The sequence below is a fragment of the Ambystoma mexicanum genome, chromosome 12 (assembly GCF_040938575.1).
Source record: "Ambystoma mexicanum isolate Mex_15411 chromosome 12, UKY_AmexF1_1, whole genome shotgun sequence".
Taxonomy (NCBI): Eukaryota; Metazoa; Chordata; class Amphibia; order Caudata; family Ambystomatidae; genus Ambystoma; species Ambystoma mexicanum.
Genome location: NC_090936.1, coordinates 49413563 through 49434093, shown reverse-complemented (window position 1 = coordinate 49434093; position 20531 = coordinate 49413563). Strand labels below are relative to the sequence as shown.

General features: G+C 46.3%; 1 protein-coding gene across 6 annotated transcripts in view; it reads right to left on the bottom strand.

Annotated features, from left to right (window-relative positions):
* ST7 (suppression of tumorigenicity 7) overlaps positions 1-20531 on the bottom strand; it is a 596792-nt gene that overhangs the window by 171572 nt on the left and 404689 nt on the right. The window lies entirely within an intron of this gene.

Genomic DNA, 20531 nt, shown 5'->3' with positions numbered 1-20531 from the left:
CTCTTTCCATGGACGGAAAGGCTAAACCTGTTTGGGTATCTAATACAGCTCCTAGGAACTGTTTCGATGTACTTGAACAAGGCTTGACTTTTTCTCGTTTATCTAGAAGCCCAATTGATGGAGAAGATTTATGGTTCTTTGAGTGTTTAGTTTGGAAAGATGCGTAGTTTCTCCTGTGATCAGCCAGTCATTCAGGTAGGGGTACACTGGGATTGCCTCCCTGCGCAGGTGCGCCGCCACCAACGCCAGTACTTTGGTGAATGCCCTGGGAGCCGAGGCTATTCTGAAGGGTAGCACCTTGAATTGTTAGTGCTGGTTCGCTACTTTTAACCGCTAGAGTCTTCTGTGCGCTGGGATCATTGAAATATGAAAATAAGCATCTTTCATATCCAATGTTGCCATCTAATCCCCCCACTTTAGCAGAGGGATTACTTCTTGTAGCGTAGTCATGCAGAACTTTTGTGGCTTTACAGATTTGTTCGCTGGGCGCAAGTCTAATACTGGGCGCATTGTTAGATCTTTCTTTGGTACAAGGAAGTATGTTTAATAGATACCTTTGTTTACCTCGTTGGATGGCACGATCTCGAGGGCGTCTTTGAGGAGTAGCGTGTTGACTTCCTCTATCAAGATCAGTTGTTCCTCTCTTGATGTATTCCTTTGGTGCAGGGGGAGGTTTGATGATGATTCTAGGAGCTCCACGCAATAACCTCCTGCTACTATCGATAACACCCACTTGTCCGTGGTTATGCCTTCCCATGTGTGGGTGAAGTTTGAAATCTGTCCCCCGACTGGGGAGGCCTGTAGCAGGGCGTCATTGTTTGGGAGGCGTTCCTCCACCTCTGCCAGTGGTGGGTCTCCTGCAGCCGCGACCTCTGCGCTGGCCTCTAGGATAACCTTGGGATGCTTGTCCTTGTTTGTAATTCCAAGATGTATTCTGGTTTTGGCTGTAACTGGAGCCTCTTTGATTTTGTCTGCATAAGCGGCGAAAATTGTTTCCACTCCTTTGCCCGGTCTGTTTATTAGTGAGTTGGCCAAGGGGATTGAGTGTTTCATACTCGTCCTTGGTTGACTTTAAAGCATCCTCCACTGCTTTGCCAAATAACACGTTAGGTTCTATTGGCATATTGAGCAAGGTTGCCTTAGTCTCTATTTTAAAACCGGATTGTCGAAACCAGGCATGGCGCTTAGGGATAGTGCCTTCTGCGACAACGCGTCCGGCATTATCTGCCGCGTCCAAGTTGTTCTTAAGCAGGCTGCTGGCAGTTGCCCTGCCTTCATCTGTGACAAGGGTAAGTTTGGATTTCAGAGGTTCAGGAGCAGCCTCAGCTAGGGCAGTAACCTCGTCCCATTTAGTACAATCGTAGATTGCCAACAGTGTGGAATTGTTGGCAATTCTTGCTTGGTAAGCTGCGGAAGTAGCCACCTTCCTACCCATGACGTAGAGTTTTTTGCTCTCTTTGTCTGCTGGAACTTTCAGAGGAGGCCAAGGGTGTACCAGCTCTCTTTCTGATTGTTGTGACCACCAGTGAGTCTGGCTTAAGCTGTACTCTTATATATAAGGGGTCAGATGGGGCCAGACGGAATAACTTTTCTATTCTTGGGTTAACTGCCCTTGTTTGGTTGGGGGTTTCCAGAGAAGGTTGGATCCTCCTTTGGGCGGACTTGAAAATTGGTATAAACTGGGTGGCAGCCTTCTTGTCCCCCATGATGTTCTCGACAAAATCTTTGTCTTGCTGAGTCTCTTGAGTCTCAATGCTGAAGTGCTCGGCTGCTTTGACCAAAATGTCATTAAACATGGGTTGATTATCCACTGGGGAATCATTCAACTGTAAATCCTGTTGAACTGGGGAGTCCATAGCATAAACCTCCACCTCATTGTCATCATTATTATCCCCCTCATCCTCTTCGTCATAGTACTGGGTATCTTCTTGATATTCCTCTGTGTCTACATGAATGTCATGAAGATCTGCGAAACTTTTTGGCAGTAGATGTATCATAAAGATCAGAAGAGATGAGATCTTTTCCCTAATGGCTGGGATGATTGACAGGCCTGAGAAGTGGTAGCCTGATCAGTGGAAGGTGTATTTTGTAAGCTCTGAAAGGCTTGAGGATGCTCTTCAAAGAAGTCAGCAAAGAAGGCAATTCTGGATTTTTATTTTTTTAAATTTTTTTTTGTGTTTAACCAAATTGGTTTTTAAAAAGAAAGACATCCGTGTTCATCACTTTTCCTTCTTTAACGTTTCTGGGTAACTTGGGACACCACTTTTGGTCGAACTAGTTCTTAAAAGCTAGACATCAGATCATACAATCGCTAGAGGCCCGATATTATCTGGCAGATTGGCTCTTTTTAGTGCCACTACCAGGAATTTTGCTGTCATCCTGGACCATCTGGCAGAATCACCTGCGATCAATCGAAACCAACCAGTTTCTTCGTCTAGAGTCGAGGCGTCTGAGGTAGGTGGTGCCAAGTACAATTGCCTTTCAACTGTTAGGGCTGGACATGTCATGAGCAGATGGCGAATTGTTTCTGCCTGCTTTTTAGAATCGTACAAGCAGACAGTTGGTTACAGTCGAGCGTGCTCGGGAGGCCAAGATTTCCCTTGTGTGGAGTAAATTCAATCGAGCTCGCATAAAGGTTTTTCTTAATTCCTTCTCTGGGAATTTCTCACAGTACTTCAATGGAACCTTTAACTGGTTATGAGTCGGAGGTAAGTGCTTTAAGGACTTATACAGCAGGGTCCTCTCAATTGTGTTGATCCAGTCCTGGTATTCGAGTTTTTTCTTTACTCGCCCTGGGTCAGAGGGAAGAATTTCCTCCGAGCAAACAACTTCTACGAGCTTTTCTTGGATTTTTTAACCCATGTAGCTAGTGGTTTACAGGTTCCTTTGGAAATTTCCACTGCCACGACCTGGAATATCGGCAGCGAACTAGGTAACAGAATTTTCCTGTATAACTGGACAGCGCTTTGAGCCACCACCGAAGCTAAAGATAGTAGGCCTAGGTTGCGCCATATTGCTGGCATTGGGGCGGATTTGGGCAGGCCCAATACTGATTTCCACAAAAAGCCCTCTAATTTGGACCATATCTCTGGGGGCAGATTTAAGTTTGCCGCTATTCCGTAGGTTATTGCTGGGACTACTTTGGATTTGTAAAACTGGAGTGCTGGTGTCCAAGAGAATTTGCCAAATTTTTTATCCACTGCACGAGTTTGAGCTGTCAAGTTTCGAATTTGTTCCCACAGAGAGTTCTGAAGAGAGTTGTCATTCGGTGTATTGTCAATCAGGATGCCCAGGTATTTGAATTCTTTTACTGTTTCAATTTTTGACTCTTCGAGAAGCCAGGACCACGTGTTCTGTGTTTTCTTAGTTGATTTAGAAAATGAAAGAATTTTGGTTTTCTTTTTGTTGATTTGTAAGTTATTGCTTTCCATGTTTGTAGTTAAATTGGCCAGTTGTCTTTGCAGGCCTATTGCTGTCTGGTCCAATAGGATCAAGTCATCGGCATACCACAGTCTTGACACTTTAGAGTCTCCCAATTTCGGCGGGAAGGAGCGGACCATTTTTTCTGATACCTGGAAGTCGCCGATGAAAGCTATAAACAGTGCTGGGGCTAAAGGGCAGCCCTGTTTGACTCTCTCTGTATGGATCTGATCAGAGAGAATTAATTGCTGGCTTAGGCGAACTCTCAGAGTTGTAGCTGTATGCAGAGCTATTATTGGTTCCAGTATCGGACCCGGGCATTCCCAGGTAGTTAGCTTAGACCACAGTTTGTGGCGATCTACCGTATGAAAAGCCTGCGACAAGTCTACGATGGCCATATGTACGTTGGGCGCACCTCCCTTCACTTTAGCTTTAATTATGTTGAGAATTAGGAGGTTAATTGCTGTTCCGGCGCCTTTTTGGAAGCCCGTTTGAAAGATGTCTGTAGCCGGGGATTTGATGGCCCAGTCTTTGAAGTGGCGCAGCAGAAGCGATGCAAAGATCTTCCCAATAACATCGAGTAGAGCTATTTGTCTATAGTTGGCCAGACTGTCTCTAGTCCCCTGCTTAAAAATAGGAACAAGAACTGCTTCCGTCCATGTCTTAGGAATTTGTTTCTGTTTGCTACAGTAGTCAAATAGTTCTCCAATGGCTCCAGCCCATGCGCTAGGATGTTTCTTCAGGTCTAGATTTGACAGACCGTCGGGGCCTGGAGCCCTAGATGATTTTAAGTTTGTGATTACTCTGAGAATATCTGCCACATTTGCTACATCAATCCAAGGTTCTCCATTCGTAAACGACCACTGTGATGACGTAGTGGAGGGAAGGGAGTACAGTTTGGTGAAATAAGAAATCCACTTCTGTTCTGTGACAGCATTAAAAAGCAGCTGAGTATTTTGGCCATTTATGGTCTTGAGAAGGGACCAAAAGTCACGTGTATTCCTTGTGGCCCAGACTTTTAACATGGCTTCAGCGTCATTCTGATACAAAGTCTGTCGTTGTTGCTTTAGCCATGTTTTATAGAATATTACTCCAGTTTTATAGGCGGTCCAAGATTCTAAGGTTTTTTTTTTCAACGCCAGTCTTTTTATATTTCTCAGTTCTTTCCGCTTGGCGACACTGTGATGTTGTACGTGTGGATGTGTTTTGGTTGGATCTTTTTTTTTCCAGCAAAACTCACTTTGTGGGGCACCAGTAGGGAGACATATTCTGGTCTAGTCTCCGCCTTGCTTCTGCTTGTAAGTCCTTGTTTTCTGCGTAGTTTGGCCTCGAAAGTTCTTATATTTTCTGAAGTAAGGCGAAGCCGTTTTTGTTGTTTGTTGGCCTTTGGGGAAGTAATGAGGTCGCTCCGTGGATACTCCTCCCCATGACATGTGTAAATGGTTATGATCGCTTTCCTTAGTTTTTTGGACTTTGAAGGCGATAAAGTACGGGATTAGGCCTTCTGTGATGAAGATGTAATCCAGGTTGGCGAATGATTCTGCTCTTTCCCAAGTTGGGATATGAGAGCCACCGTCTTGGAGTGTCGACACACTGTGGAACATCCTCGACTTCATTAAACTCAGCCAAGCACGGCCTCTTTCGCCTGTCTTCATCAGACTCAAAGGAAAACTGCTGTCTGTTGATGCTGCTCCACATTTTGCATTTAGGTCTCCACATATGATGATATAAGGCATGTCACGATCGACTCTAATTTCATCGATGGCATTGGCTACCAAATTGGAGAATTATTTAATTGATGTTCTGTCTGGGTTCCAGTATAAGTTAATTACGGCAAGGTCTGAATTGGCCCAGCAGTCTCGCTCCAGATCTTGATGTTGCCATGTGGTTAAGATGGCCAACATGCCATACTCGTCTATGGTTTTCTCCTTCAGTGTAATCCCTGATCCTAAGCGTGTTGCAGTTAGTAATCCCGCTGAAGGTCTACCCAATGTGGGCCTGAGTGCTGGTGAGACTTCGATTATAAAACCATCCAATGACGGTTTTTCCGATAACCATGTTTCTTGGAAACAGATCAAGTCGAATAGACTCAGGTTTACGTCGCTCGATTTAGTAAGGTGATGGTGTCCTCTTGTGTTCCATGATGCCATCTGTAGAACAGTCCTGTTCAAATGTACAACAGGGTTCGTAGTCTGCCCGTTGCTGTTGACGGCATCATGGGCTCGCTGTTAATTCCTCTGCTTGCGTCTGAAGGTGTCAGTGATCCACTTCCATGGTTTGTTTGCCACTGATTCGGTTGAGTCTGTCTTGGAGTGTAGCACCTCCACTCCCTTCACTTGTCTGTCATGGGGTCGCTCCACCGATCTTTTAGACCTTTTGGCTGTTGTGTTATTTTCAATAGTCTGCTTGTCACAATGCCTCGCCGATTGTTCCATTCACTCCCTTTCCCTTCTGCTGGTAGGCTCTTTTCGTCTGTGTTCTTTCGGGACAGCCTCAAATCTCAAATGGTCATTTTGTTTTCTCGGAGTACCCCTCTTTTTCCTTTCAGACTCTTCCAAATCAGGGACGGGGGTCTGCAATTGTTGTAGTTTCAGCCCCAGACGGTGTAGATCTTTCGTCACTTCACAGGGCAGTTCTCTTAGCGCCTTTGTTCTTATGTGCAAATATGCTTTAGCTCTATGATCCCTATGGTAAGGTATAACCAATACAAAATCATTCATCGTTAAGTGGTGCAACTTGTCGACTTTCTCCATTATCTTTAGCACCGTCCTTCTATTCAGGACCATGTATCTTTCTCTCGACGAGATTTGTTCCAATTTGAAAATTGACGTTCCTACAAGCTTTATCTCGTTTTTGGATTCTGCCTTTTTTGGTCTAAGAGTCCCCTTGTACGATGGTGTTCGGTGCTTCCTTAACCCGTATTTTCGAGCCTGACCTGAATCACTTTCACGATCTCCTATGTGGCTGGTCGCCTGCTCTGTTTTCTTTAGAATTTTTATTGCCTCTGTACAGGCACTGGGAGTACTTGAGCGGGATCTTTGAGGTCGAGCCGCAGCACCTTCTTCCCTAAGGATTCCCTCTGCCTGAAGAGGTACCCCCACTTGTTTCGGGGAAGTATTGGGCATTTTCTTACTTTCAGCCATTGGCTTTATGATTGATGGAGTAATCACCTCAGCAGAGTCTAAATGTTGGGAGAGATTCAGCAGATCCAAAGGGGAGACCGAAACGTTGTTCCCTTTTAAAGCGAGCGACGGTCCTGGCCGAGGTTGACTGCTTGTCGTTTCCAGTCTGTTGTTGTTATTTTTTTCTTCTTTTTCCTTAGGCTTCGCTGATGTATCATCCAAAGGGCTAGTATGACGAACTTGTACATCACTCAGCGATTTTTCTGTCAAATCTAAAGAAGTGTTAGATGGGATGTTCGGTTGAGGACATTTCTTGAGCTGTTTGGCATTTCCTTTAGGCCCAGATACTGGGTTCGAAGACACTGATAGAGCAGGAGGCTTTGATGGAACTTTGGTGAAGATTGGGGCCAAGTCCTTTTGCTTTTCCACCTCCTCGGTCTGAGTGGTTTTGGAGAATGAGACTCTGGCATAGCTGGTCTGAGTGCCTCCATTCGACAATTCTTCTCCTAATTTTTTTATTTTTTCTTCCAAACTCACTTGTATGTTGTTTGAGTTACGTTCAACGGCAGTTAAGTACTCTTCAATGAAGGACAGTTTGTCCTTCAATGAGGCTATCATTGCGGTGTAATCTTTCAAAGCCTCATGAATGGACTCATAGAGCTTGCCAAATGGGTTAAGTGCTATCGTAAAGGCCGACACGATCAATAGCAAATCCGTTTTTTTTTTTAAGGAGTGTCTTTTTCCGATAGGCCAGAGATTTCACTTTGTCGTCTGTTTTTAAGCGGAGTATAAGACTCTTTTTCATTTTGATATTGTGTTAGCCATTCAGGTAATCTGTTCTCAGCTGGTGTCAATAGCTCTTGAGTTATAACTGGTGCTTCACCCCATGTTTTGCTGTTATTGCCCTGGATATGCGGACGAGTCCATGCATGGGGGTCTTCACCTTGGGTCTGTCTTGGGATGGATTTTGACCTGTCTCGTACCCCGGGAGTATAAGTAATCAGAAGTTCCTGTACTTGGTCGAGGGCTGGCGCATCTTTAGACTCCTCGTCGATTTTTTCGCTTGCGCCCAATGCGATCTGGGGATTTACAGTTCCTTGTAATATAGTATCAGAAGAAGTCACTGGACTCTCCCTCTCTATGCTCAGATCTGGGTTAGTTTGGGTGTGAGCATGTCATTTAAGCCTTCCATTGCGCCTCCGACAATTAGGATCGATTTTTCAGGCTTTGTTCAATGGAGAGGGGTCTTGAATGGCCTCCAAGATTTCGGCATCCAACAGCTCCGGATCATGATCTAACTTTCTTTTATGTTGTTTTATGAAATATTCCTTCAGTGAGGTCGATATCAGTGGAGCTGGTAAACCTTTAGGCCCCCCCTGTGTTTTGAGGCCTGCTTTCTGGTATTTCTTTGTTGTTGACTTGTCACACCTGGTTTTTGATTTGGCACTTCCCTTAATATCCAGGCTCTTTTTGGCCTGTTTAGGGTTTTTAGGCACAATGACGGAGGGCCCCTTTTGTTTCTTCTGGGCCTCATCTGAGGGTACGAGACAGTCTGAGGCCGAATTAGGTTCTAAGCTTATGATTGGAACCTCGGGAGCTAGAAACTCGCCGTTCTTCTCCACCACGCCTACTGCATTAGGCTCTTTAAACTCACTTATTGTTGTAGATAAGTCCTGGTGGGTAGAATTAGCCCCCGGGGTCACTTCAAAAACCGAGTCATCATCGGACCTTCTAATCAGCGAACACGCCGGGTCCTCGTTATCAGTAGCCCAAGAGTCATTTGGGCTGGCCATAGTTTTTGGTGAACGACTCTGTTGATGGTTTAACAGTTCTACCGATGCATTAAGGTTTTGATGGATTAGCGTCATAGTCGTTCGGCCTTTGGCGGTCGGATTTAGGGCCTGCTCAGTTTTGTCACTGTGACTGGCCTCCCCCGGAGGTAAATCACGAGCAGGCACTGATGGTGAATGGCGACTTAAATTGCCACAGTCGGCAAAACCCGCTCCCGGCCGTACAGACCCAAACCGCGACCGTCCTCCGACAGTCTCCGGCGGGGAGTCTCTCGTCAAGACGGTGAGACGGCCGGGCGCTTTCGGTGAGGATATCGATGAGGATGTTCTTTGCAGGGTGCTGGCAGTATTGGTTGCTCCTTTTCCTGCTTTGCGGGCCACAACCTCGGCCACCCTCCCCACCAGTCCTGGCAGAGACACCTTCGAGGTGGCATTTATGACCGTCTTCACGCCAACCTCTTCTGCTGAAGTCTGTAACGAAACAAAGTGAATTTGGGACGAACTTCACGGGGTCTTAGACACCGTGGCCAGAAGAGACGTCACAGCCGGAATTTGCGCTGAAGCGTTAAGCGAGGGAGCTTCAGGATTTTCCTGGATGTTGGTCGCAGGAGACGTTTTTCTTTCACTATGCTCCGGCTGCGTTTTGTAGCTTTGTAGCCAACGGCCTGAGTCCGCTTCGGTTGGCGAAAGCAGGGCCATCTAACCACTGGGTTTAAGGATGTCGGGGTGGTCCGCGGTGTGATGTTAGTTCTTAGATTTCTTATGTTTACTGGTGTGACTGGTGCTGAACTGATGCAGGATCTTCACAGTTAACAGTTCCTTAACAGGTAGGGGAGGTGCTTGCTTAACTCGCCTCCAGTCTCCAGACACACTGCTTCGCACACCGCGCATGCGCGGTGGTTAAGTAGGAAGTTCTGGAAGAGATCAATGAAGATCAATGACGGACTGCAGCCACCAGGGTCCACGAAGAAAATGCAGAGCAAAACGAGCAGCGGTCTGTCCTCTGTCCTCCACCAGACACACTGCTTCGCACAACGCGCAGCGCTCTGCGCATGCACGGTGGTTAAGTAGGAAGTTCTGGAAGAGATCAATGAAGATCAATGACGGACGGCAGCCACTAGGCTTCACGAAGAAAATGCAGAGCAAAACGAGCAGCGGTCTTTCCTCTGTCCTCCACCAGATACAATGCTTCGCACACCGCATTACTCTATGTCTTGAGCTGAACATTTGGCTGAACTGGGAATAATGCCTGGGCAAGGAACAGCAGATATAGGCAGGACTTTATTATGTGGGGCTTCACTTAAAGTGCCCTCACTATCCTCCTGTAGGGTATCTTCAATTTCCTGTAAGGTATCTGTGTCAGGGGTAGGCCTTTCACTCTGAGGTTTGTCCTTAAGGGACTTTTCCTTGTCCTTGTGGGACTTCCTCTTGTCTTTTTGTTTATCCCTATTTTGAAGCTCTTAGAGGAGGATTTTTTCCAACTTGGAGTATTCTTCGACGACACAGGTCGAGTTTCGTTTTTTTGGGTAGGGCCTTCGCTGCGTCGTTCGGCGGTCGGGATGGTGTTCCGCCGCATCTTTCAGCGCTCGGTAGACGAGGATTTATGGGCAGCGTCTTTAGTCTTTTGGGGCCTGTCATGAGGCAACCGACTCTTGGAGTGCCCAGAGGACAGCGAATCCGCAGATCTGCCCCTAGACGCCGAATCTCAGCGTGTGCTTGACACATCGTCGCGGGGTATGTGTTTAGTGTGGGGAGATTGGTGCTCTTGCCGCCGGGTGTAGTCCCCACAACAGAGCCGCCGGTCTGTCTTCCCCCTTCGGGGGCTAGCACTGGGCAACGTGGAAGTTCCCCGTTACCCTCGCCGTCCGAAAGGACGACGTCGCTGGAGGCTCCCTCCACGTCCATGGCGGCCTCGGCCTGCATGGCGTGATGGGCCCAGCGTTCAGCGTTTTGTCATAGATCTTTAAGGGTCTTGGGTCGAAAGAACTTGCAAGCCTGACAGTACCCTTTGTCGTGGTCCCGATTAAGACACATGTTACACACCTTGTGCTCATCGATCCACGGAAATCTTTTGTTACAGGATGGGCTAAATGGAAAGGTGTCCTATCCATGGTTGGGGCAGGCAGCAGGACAACAAAGGGAAGGGGAGGAGAAACACATTGTGATATGACTGCCCCCCACTTTCCCTACTGTAAGGGTCTAGGCCCCTTGGGCCTTCCAAGGCCGCAAGAATCCGTCGAGTTTCTTCGTCGGACGATTCTTCTTGTCCTTCGATTGCTGATTGATTTTTCACTGCATCAAGGCATGGCAGTCGAAAAAGGACAGGAAGAGTAACTATTTTTAAACTTTGATAAAGTCAATGGCGTTAGCCACAATTGCACTCTTAAGGTAAACCTGACTGGTCTGCCACTCTACGAAGGCTCCCGCAGTAGTGCAGACTGATACTAAGAGTTGAGGATCTACAAACCACTGGGATAGTTTTCTAAAGTCTTACCTCCAGGTTAGACTCTAGAAAAACTCCCCTAACACCAAGTTTCATCCTCTCCTCCTCCCAAGCAGCTATTTCAATTGATCAAAGTTAGCTCTTGTAGGACAACTACTTTTCCTGACAGGACCAAAAGGAGACTGAGCCATGTATTATATCCCCTATCTACCTTAAATGGCAGATCATGTCCATCTGAGTCAGTGGGGTCAATATGTTTACATGGGGTCCCGAAAGTAGCTTCAAACTCTGATTAACCTAGGGACGCTCTTCTTAACAAATGCTTACACTGGCTCCTGGTATTGAGGGGATGTTTGTGTCCTGAGATAAAAGCGTAGTCTGTATGCAAGGGGGCACTGTATATGATTCCATTAGAATTGACTTTGGGGATGTATAGAACTTTAATCGAAGAAGTAACCCTCCGGCAACAAGTGCGATTGGATAAAAGTGCTTAGCCTTTGGAAAGATCGTTCCAACAGCCTGTACTTACCAGAGCTGACGCTGTCCCACTAGGGCAAAGACTATTAGGTGACACCTATCGATTTAGATAGTCACGGTATATGGTGTATTGAAGCCCCAGTGGGCTGCGCCAGGCTTAAAATGAGATGTAGCTTTCATGCATTTGCCTACAAATAATGTATAATTGGGCTTCCAGGTTTCTTGGTTTAGTCCCTCTGGAGTTCGATGTATTTTGAATGAGATGTTCATGCTGAATATGTTGTTTTATATGTGTTGAATAAACATTTATGGCTTGCGGCCCGAAATCAAGTTCTATGATGATGATACTAAAAGCTCAAGCTGGCCTCTCAGCACGGAGGTGAATATACGGCAAGGCGCTTTTCAGCTCAGTCAAAATAGGAAGCTGCAAACATGTTGATCACTCAGGACCTAGAATGGTCAAGATACCAGGCCGATTGCCAGGTTCAAGAGGGTGTGGGTGCTTCAGTAGACCGGATAGTGTGAAATGCATTCTCAGCGGTTCTAGGATCCCTTTATTGCAGGCTCAAAAAGCAGAGGCCCACCTAAGGGACAAGAAAATGCATTTTATAAATTAAAGAGGCCTTCATTAACGATAATGCAGTGGTGTCCCCCTCAGCAAAGGGCAAAATCGAAGGAGCAGAGACTGATGATTTACATGACACTAGTTCGTTGAGGGCCTGTGAGACGGACGATTACCTGGGTGGGGCTCAGTCACTAGACATCGAACCACAAAATGTCTGAAAGCAGAGAGGGGGTGCCATTCAACTGAGGGCAATGAGAATGATGCAATGTTTGATCCCAAAGGGCTTATATACCCCAAGTCCGCCAATTGGGCATCCTCTCCCTGGGTTGCTGATTTGTATTATGGTTCACCTGCACAAACCTCTGGTCACAGAGATCAGAATTAGGCTATGGTCAGAATGCTCACACCCTGATATAGCAAGCAGGCAAATCACAGTGAGCCCCAACATTTATACTAAAATGCTTATTTTCCTGGGAGAAGAGTCTGGAAGTCCTTTCAGGAGTCACTGCTTGAAATCTCATGACACCTTGCAAAGATAATAGATTTTGCACAAGGAACCCCAAGCACAGTGGAAGCAGTGGACCCCTTAATACTGACAGGCTAGGCTCAGAGGGCTGCCTGCCTTTTAGGAAATGTCAATTGTGCCCGAGCCATGGACAGAAAGATGTTTCAATGCACATAGATGCAAAAACAAGGGGGGTTCTGGGAGTTTCTCTACTACCGGCCCATATCCCGGGTTGGAGTCTCAACCAGAGACTTTAGCTCTTCTTCCTTTCACAGAAGAGAAATGTCCACTACATATCAGTCTTTGTCCTGCCCAAGGGCAGTCCAGCAGCAAAATGCCTGGCAATTCTCTTCTGAACAAGAGTACCAAAAGCAACCCCAGACACGTGTTTCGGCCTGGTTGGGCCTCGTCAGTGAGGTGGAGCTGTGCCTCTCTAAGAACAGTGAGCAAGGGTTCCACGTCTGGATTACCCTAGTAACTTAGGGTGAAAACCCAAAGCTACTTAATATGCTAAAACAAGGGGGGTTCTGGGAGTTTCTCTACTACCGGCCTATATCCCGGGTTAGAGTCTCAACCAGAGACTTCAGCTCACCATCTTTTCACAGAAGAGAAATGTCCACTACATATCAGTCTTTGTCCTGCCCAAGCGCAGTCCAGCACCGAAATGCCTAGCAATTCTCTTCTGAACAATAGATGCCAGATTAGATTTAGCCTCTTCAGATGCCGGGCCAAAGGCTCAAGGTCTTCTGTTCAGAGCCAGCTGTGCGAAAGAGCTAGCTACATTCGCAGACACTACCTGCCCTGTGACAAGGCACATGTGTCTATTGAGAAGGTCTCTGTCCCAAAGGTTTTCTCATTGGCTGGCAGAGGTAGACGGTGATCTTCCAGCAGCTATATATCGGATAGAAGACTTAAGGCTGGGAGAGGAGGACTCCAGTATTGGCAAGACCTCAAACTGGATGCCTTTTTCCACAAATGAGGTTGAGGTGAAAGTTATTGCGGGTCAAGAAGACCGCGGAAAACAAATCACCCGGTTCCTGGATTAGTGTAAGAATAAGTACTCCGGCTACAGGTGGCGGTACAGCACTGTTTGCGCAAAACTGAAACAAGTTGTCAGAGATTCTGTGCCCCTCCAAGGTGGTCAAAGGTTCCACCCCCTATTCAACTATGTGCCCGTGACTAGGAGCTGGCGTCAGTACAAATTCAGATCCTGGATCACAAAGCAGCCATTGTTCCTATGACTCTTCATCCAAGGGATTTTGTCAGCAATCGCTTTCTGGTCCACAAGGGATTTTGTCAGCAATCTCTTTCTAGCCACAGAAAACAGGTCATTACATTCAACAACCTCTGCCTCCAGAACATTGGTTGGTACGTCTGGACTTGCAAGACACATACTTTTCCATTCCGATTTACGACTCCCATTATTGATTCCTTCAATTTAAGTGGGCAGGGAAATGTTGGGAGTTTGCAGACCTTTCATTCAAAGTTTTCTTCAGCACCCCAGTGTTTTACAAAGGGAGTAAGACCTGTTGTTGCAGCCCTCCGAAAACGAAGAGTGAAAATGCTTAAAATACCTGGGTGGCATGATTTTCATGTCCCAGGACAAAGGAACCATGAACAAACCATTCAGATGCGATTTCACTTTTGCAGGACCTGGGCTTCCTGTTGAACTGGAAAACCTAAGAGCTGGCTTCTTCTCAGTATCTCGAATTCCTGGGTTCCACAGTGGATAAGGTGAGTGCCTCCCTCAAGCTTCCACAAGAAAAGTTCTGCAACAGAAAAAAAGAAGACCGATTTTCGCTCAATGATCATTGTCATTAATCTCCCGTTGTCCATCTATGCAAGTTACCTTCCGAGGCCCATTGCATTGGTCAGTGCTTTAGCTGCTCAAAATCGCGCATCTGCACAAGAACATGTCAAAAACATAAGGTGTTATCTCAGAAAGCTGTAGTGGAGGCACCAGATATCGTCAGGTTAACCTGAGCATATCAGGCTGAGGAGATTGCTGTGGGACAGTGCCAGCCAGCAGGAAGTGGTTTCAGAAGGAGCTGAACTTTACATAAATTGCAGAGTGACACTTGCGGCTCTTTCACAATCACATTTGTTGCCTAAGACAGAGCGGAATGCTGCATCCAATTGAAAATGTCCAAAATATCAGCATTCCGCTATATAAGCCATCTTGGAGGAACGTGGTCCTACTGTATGTTGGAGCTGGCATTACTGCCTGGATAGCCTCTTGACAGTGGCAGTGGAATACATGCATAGGCTGTCCAATAAATTGGCAGATTGAAACCGACACATGGTGGAACCGTTACTGGAGGCTGGCCGAGCAAGTGTTTCAGAGGCTCTTGTAGTGCTTGTGACTCTTTCAGACATGCCTCAATGGAATCCTCAACTTTCAAACATGTTCTGCCGCCGGAGGTTGGTTCCCTCAGCAGTCACATCGGACGTGTTTCTCCAGGCTTGGCGCCACAGAGTAAACTACACATTTCCCCCCATTTGGAATGGTGGCCTGAGTCCTGGCCAGCATCAGGAGAGAGCAGGTGAAAGTAATGCTGGTAGTGCCCATTTGGATCACGCAAGCTTTGTTTCCAGCAACTTTCCACTGATTTTCCAATGGGACTACACCAGACAATTTGTCTGCTAAAGAATCTGATTAAGTCATAGTGAACCATTGATGATAGAAGACACTATAACACTTTTTAGCCTCCTTGGTGGAAGAAGGCAGGTCTTACTGCATGCCCAACACTTTTTCACTATTTTGGCCAGGCATGCAGAGTTTGATGAAGTGCTAATCGAGGAAGACCCACTAGTGTGTATGATGTTGATGGGTTTTAAAGTACTAACTCGTCTGGTCTCAAACTACTCAGTCCATTGGGATGTTAACTAAGTTTCTGAGCTTTTTAAAACTTGGCCTATGAATTAAGTCCTGTCGAAAAATGAAACTCTGGCGCAATTGGTGATGTTATTATGTGTAGTATCATGCCGTAGAGTTTCTGATGTTAGAGTTCTGGATCTGGTAGGAAGCTCACTCGACAATCTTTTATACGGATCACCCACAGTTGTGCATTATCAGCTGTCTTTAGGATTATGAGCAAGTGACGGAACTCTCCCACGAAAGAGATCAGCTTTTCATTGTTGTCAAAAAGCCTTACAAATTGGTCCATGCCCCATCTCTGGCCTGATGGCTGCTGTAAGGAAGACATGGCATCAATAGTAAGACAGACACAAGTGACCACAGTTCAAGGGTGTTTATAGAACTTTAGCAAGGGTGGGATAAACGTATATCTTATCAAAATAAAAGGGCCTATACTAAAAATATCTATTGCCAATCCCTACAGCTAAATACAAATAGTGTGGGGTAATGCTCATGAAAAAGAAAGAAGTGTTTACAAAATGTTAAGTCAAGATGTTTAGGCTGTTAGCCTCCTTTTCCCCACGTTTTCAGCACTGGATAAGGCAGTTCACTCGAGCATAGCACACTCTCAGGCTTCTTCGGCACGAGGACACAGTTCCATTAACAGCGTTGGGGCCTTCTATGCTCAAGTCTCCTAAGTAAACAAAGTCTCTTGATGAAGGGGGCCTGATGTACCAAAACAAATGAAACGTTTATTTCCTCTTACAAGCACTCAAGTTAGGTGATTCACTCTTCACCAAGGATCCCCCTCAGCTGTGCTCGGATCCCTTTTATACCACTATCGTTACTTTAAATCCCCCTCAGCCGGGCTCAGATACTTCCTCTTACACAACCAGTATCCCTCAGATGGGCTCGGACCAACTGCAGTTCGTGTTAGCTATGGAAGACTTTCGGATGTGCACATGATTTAGCTGGACCCGTTGCAGGACCACTTTGATTTCACAATTCACATTTCACCTCTCAGTTGGATACCTAACAGAGACCTTCGAATGGACACTCACGTGGTACCGGACTACTTTGTAATCTATCTTAGCTTCAAAAGTTCAGTCACTCCTTGGATGTTCAATTATATTCGTGTGGCTCATATCACATACACTTAACACTCTTTTTCTTCATATTGCTTCATACAAAAGTTGCCACTTGCAACGTTGGTTCTAGCACAGACTGGTCTGCTATCAGTCTCCCCGACTCACCAGCTATGCTGACTTTACTGGCGCTGCTTTGTTGTCGGAGCCAAGGACAGTACCACGGTGCTAATCGCTCTCCCTGCCTTGGTTATCAAAGCGGGAGAGCCCCGGGTACCACCGACGCACAATGCACCTTTCTTCAGCTTTAATTCTGAGTCTTACATTTCTTATTCTTGAGGGCTTGTGAAAGTAGCGGATTTCCTCTGAAAAGGCAAAGGGCAATTCCCTTCTTGCAACTCTTTCTGGTCTTGCCGTCTTTCTTCTCTGTATTAAACTGCCATCTCTGAACTGCTGCTTCCTCGTGTGTTTTGCCTTGCTCAGAGTGCACTTTCATGCTCTGCCTTTTATCCACGTGGGGAGGTGTGATGGAAGTCAGGTGTGTGTAATTATCAGTAATTGCCTCACTCTGCCTGACCCTTGTGTTGGGACATGTCAGGTATACGGCTTGGGTGTTAGTCCATTTTCTGTCACAGTGAGCTGTCCGTGAGAAAGACTTTGTGTCAGGAAGGGGGGTGAGCGGGTTGAGTTTCTAGTTATCCTACCTGGTAAAATGGGAAAAGTGTGTTACAGGGAAGGGGATACCGTGCCTCACCATCCAGCGTCCCACTCCCAAAGACCCCCATCCAGGTGATCCTCCAACACTGGTCCACCTCCAGGACCTGGATCCGAAAGCGGTGGCTGTGTCCTGGCCACCTGGATCCTGGATGACAGATCCCTGGGGACTAGCGTGTGAGACACCTTCTGGTTTCTCACAGTGTACTGCACCCTATTCCAGGGTGGGATTGATACCCAACGTCCTCTGCAAAAGGAGCTATTGCTTCTAAAGAGTTCCAAGCAAGCGTTCAACCTGGAGGACATCATGAGATCAGCACACTGGTCTAGGGATTCTGTGCTCAAGAACTTCTATTTCAAACCCATCGACCAGGTGGCAACGTTGGGTGTGAATAAGCTTTAAACAAACAATGCTAGCCCCTCCTGTCTTGACATACAATAGAGATTTTCCAAACTTGTTAGTTGTGAGGTGTAGCAGAAGGAGACTGACAAAGAGGGCTCATGATTTGGGCTGAAGATTTGTATTAATACCCAAAAACCTAACTCCTCCTATTTTTATGAGGGGATAGCCCTGCATCAACCAAGGAAAACTCAAGCGATCTGTCAGGATATCCGTCAAAGTAAAAATGTTCTTACCGTCCTCTGTCAGTAACCAACTAAACTAACCCTTAGACTAAAAACTCAGGCTGATAACTAAGTTAAAGTTTGTGAGTTCTTCATCCAGGAGAATGGCTCCCTTCTTTTGGCTTTCCTTCTCCAGTCATCCAATAGAAATTATTTGTTAAATGTTTCACAACAAAAAGGGGACCAGGGGAATGACTCCCTTTCTCCTGGCCCTTGGATCTTCACTGTATTTCCAACACTTTCATAGCAACTTTCAATCAATGCCTCAAACTCCTTCCAGGCCGTATAGAAATGTGTGTTTCTCTCATGACGAGGGTCTCATATCCCTAAGCCCTCTGATTCTTTAGCTGGCCTTGTCTTGTAGGACGAGGGATTACTCCCAATGCACTTCTCAGTGATGTACTACTTACTACAAGAACTGGTAGGAGTGAGATTACTCCCAATGCACTTCCCAGCGATGTACTCTTTCTGGGGAGTATTAGGATGAGGGAGATAAGTCCTGATGCAATTATCAGTGATGTACTCTTTCTGATGAGTATTAGGATGAGGGAGATAAGTCCTGATGCAATTATCAGTGATGTACTCTTTCTGGGGAGTATTAGGATGAGGGAGATAAGTCCTGATGCAATTATCAGTGATGTACTCTTTCTGATGAGTATTAGGATGAGGGAGATAAGTCCTGATGCAATTATCAGTGATGTACTCTTTCTGGGGAGTATTAAGATGAGGGAGATAAGTCCTGATGCAATTATCAGTGATGTACTCTTTCTGATGAGTATTAGGATGTGGGAGATAAGTCCTGATGCAATTATCAGTGATGTACTCTTTCTGGTGAGTATTAGGATGAGGGAGATAAGACCTGATGCAATTATCAGTGATGTACTCTTTCTGGGGAGTATTAGGATGAGGGAGATAAGTCCTGATGCAATTATCAGTGATGTACTCTTTCTGGTGAGTATTAAGATGAGGGAGATAAGTCCTGATGCAATTATCAGTGATGTACTCTTTCTGATGAGTATTAGGATGTGGGAGATAAGTCCTGATGCAATTATCAGTGATGTACTCTTTCTGGGGAGTATTAGGATGAGGGAGATAAGTCCTGATGCAATTATCAGTGATGTACTCTTTCTGGTGAGTATTAGGAAGAGGGAGATAAGTCCTGATGCAATTATCAGTGATGTACTCTTTCTGATGAGTATTAGGATGAGGGAGATACGTCCTGATGCAATCATCAGTGATGTACTCTTTCTGGGGAGTATTAGGATGAGGGAGATAAGTCCTGATGCAATCATCAGTGATGTACTCTTTCTGGTGAGTATTAGGATGAGGGAGATAACTCCCGATGCACTTAATGGTGTACTGCTTACTCTGAGTACTGGTAGAAGGGAGATTACTCCAGATGCCTTTATCAATGGTGTACTCTTTTTGGTGAGTATTAGGACGGGGTATATTACTCCTGATGCACTTCTCTGTGACCCACGTACCTCTACTGGACTTCCTGTGCCTCCCGTTACCTTGCAAGCAATGGCACTTCACTGGTTCTTACTGGTGCTGGCTTTCACAGCATCAGTGTCCTCTTCTCCTTCCCTTCTGATTCTCTTGTGGTTGCTCCGCAGTCTGCCAGAGGCTACGGTATCATCTGTGTGGTTGGACCCACCGGTCCACCTCTGAGAGGTCTTGCAAACGTGTTCCTGCTTCCAGCTTCTGTTCAGGCCTTCCTCTGCTAAGCCTGTGCGTTTGACATACCAGGCACTGCTGATTCGCCTTCTCTACGTGGCGTCTGGGCACCCAGTTTGAACTTCCTGGGCGGACCAGACTGACCAGCTGTCTCGCCAGCTTCTCTGGTGCATCTCGCCTGCGCGCTACGTGATACACCAACCCACTAGTCCGTTCTTCCTGTTCATTTGAACTCGATAGCCCTGCCCTCGCATAACGTCAACCTCATAGTGTACAGACTCTGAGTGTTCTTCATGCCTCTGGTGGGCCACCTCATGGCAGTACCTGTATAGCTTTGCCTATTGTTTCCCCATGGGTTTCTTATGCTCTTCTCTGTCCCAGTATTTTCCATACTGGGCAGAGTCATGATGTTACAATAGCACATAGCTCTATTAGTGGTGGGAGGGGAAAAAGTGGGTAAGGATTGTATGGGTGTGTGTGAGCGAGGTTTAGGGAGGCTGATTCCCAGGTGGTCGCCTCTGTCCCCAGGTGGGGAGTCTCTCCCTATGGGGTCTCCAGCATATTACCACCCCTAGGAGGACTATTGGGTAGCAGCCGCACCTGCCTAGCCTCAAAGGAAAGGGATCCCGCCTGGGGAGAAGCGACGAGAGCAGGTGAATCGTCACGTAGTGTAAGAAAGTCTTCATTCTTTTAGAGACACAGAGGCAATGATCATCCCACCCGAGGCATGCAAACATCTCAAAGGTTGGTGGTTGCCAGCGAAGACCCTCACATGTCTGTTATTGGTTTGTGTATGCATAAATGCGAGTTTTGCTAGTAAGATGGGACCATTATTATCGTCTGCCATGGCTCTAGATGCAAGGGAAATACATCTTTGATCGGATTTGTTTCAGCTCCCCCTTGTATTACTGACGTTAAGCATCTGTTCTAGGTGTGCAGATGTAATCCTAGTGGGGTTGCATTCAACTTGCCGGAAGTTGAGGAGATAAAGTTATCACTCGGTGGCCGGCTGTTGTCATTGGTTTTGGATTTTCATCCGTCAACATTGTTCTCCGCAACAAGGAGGCGGCAGGGGAGAGCTGTCCCAGGAGGATGCAGCTGCAAGATGGATATTACTCACTATGGGAGCATGTGGTGTGCCTCTGTTTATGACAACCATTTGCCCTGCAACTGCGGGAAACGTGGGTCTGGACTGAAATATTATGTTTGAAACATTGCTGCCGGAACAGGAATAAAGACGTGAGGAGCATAA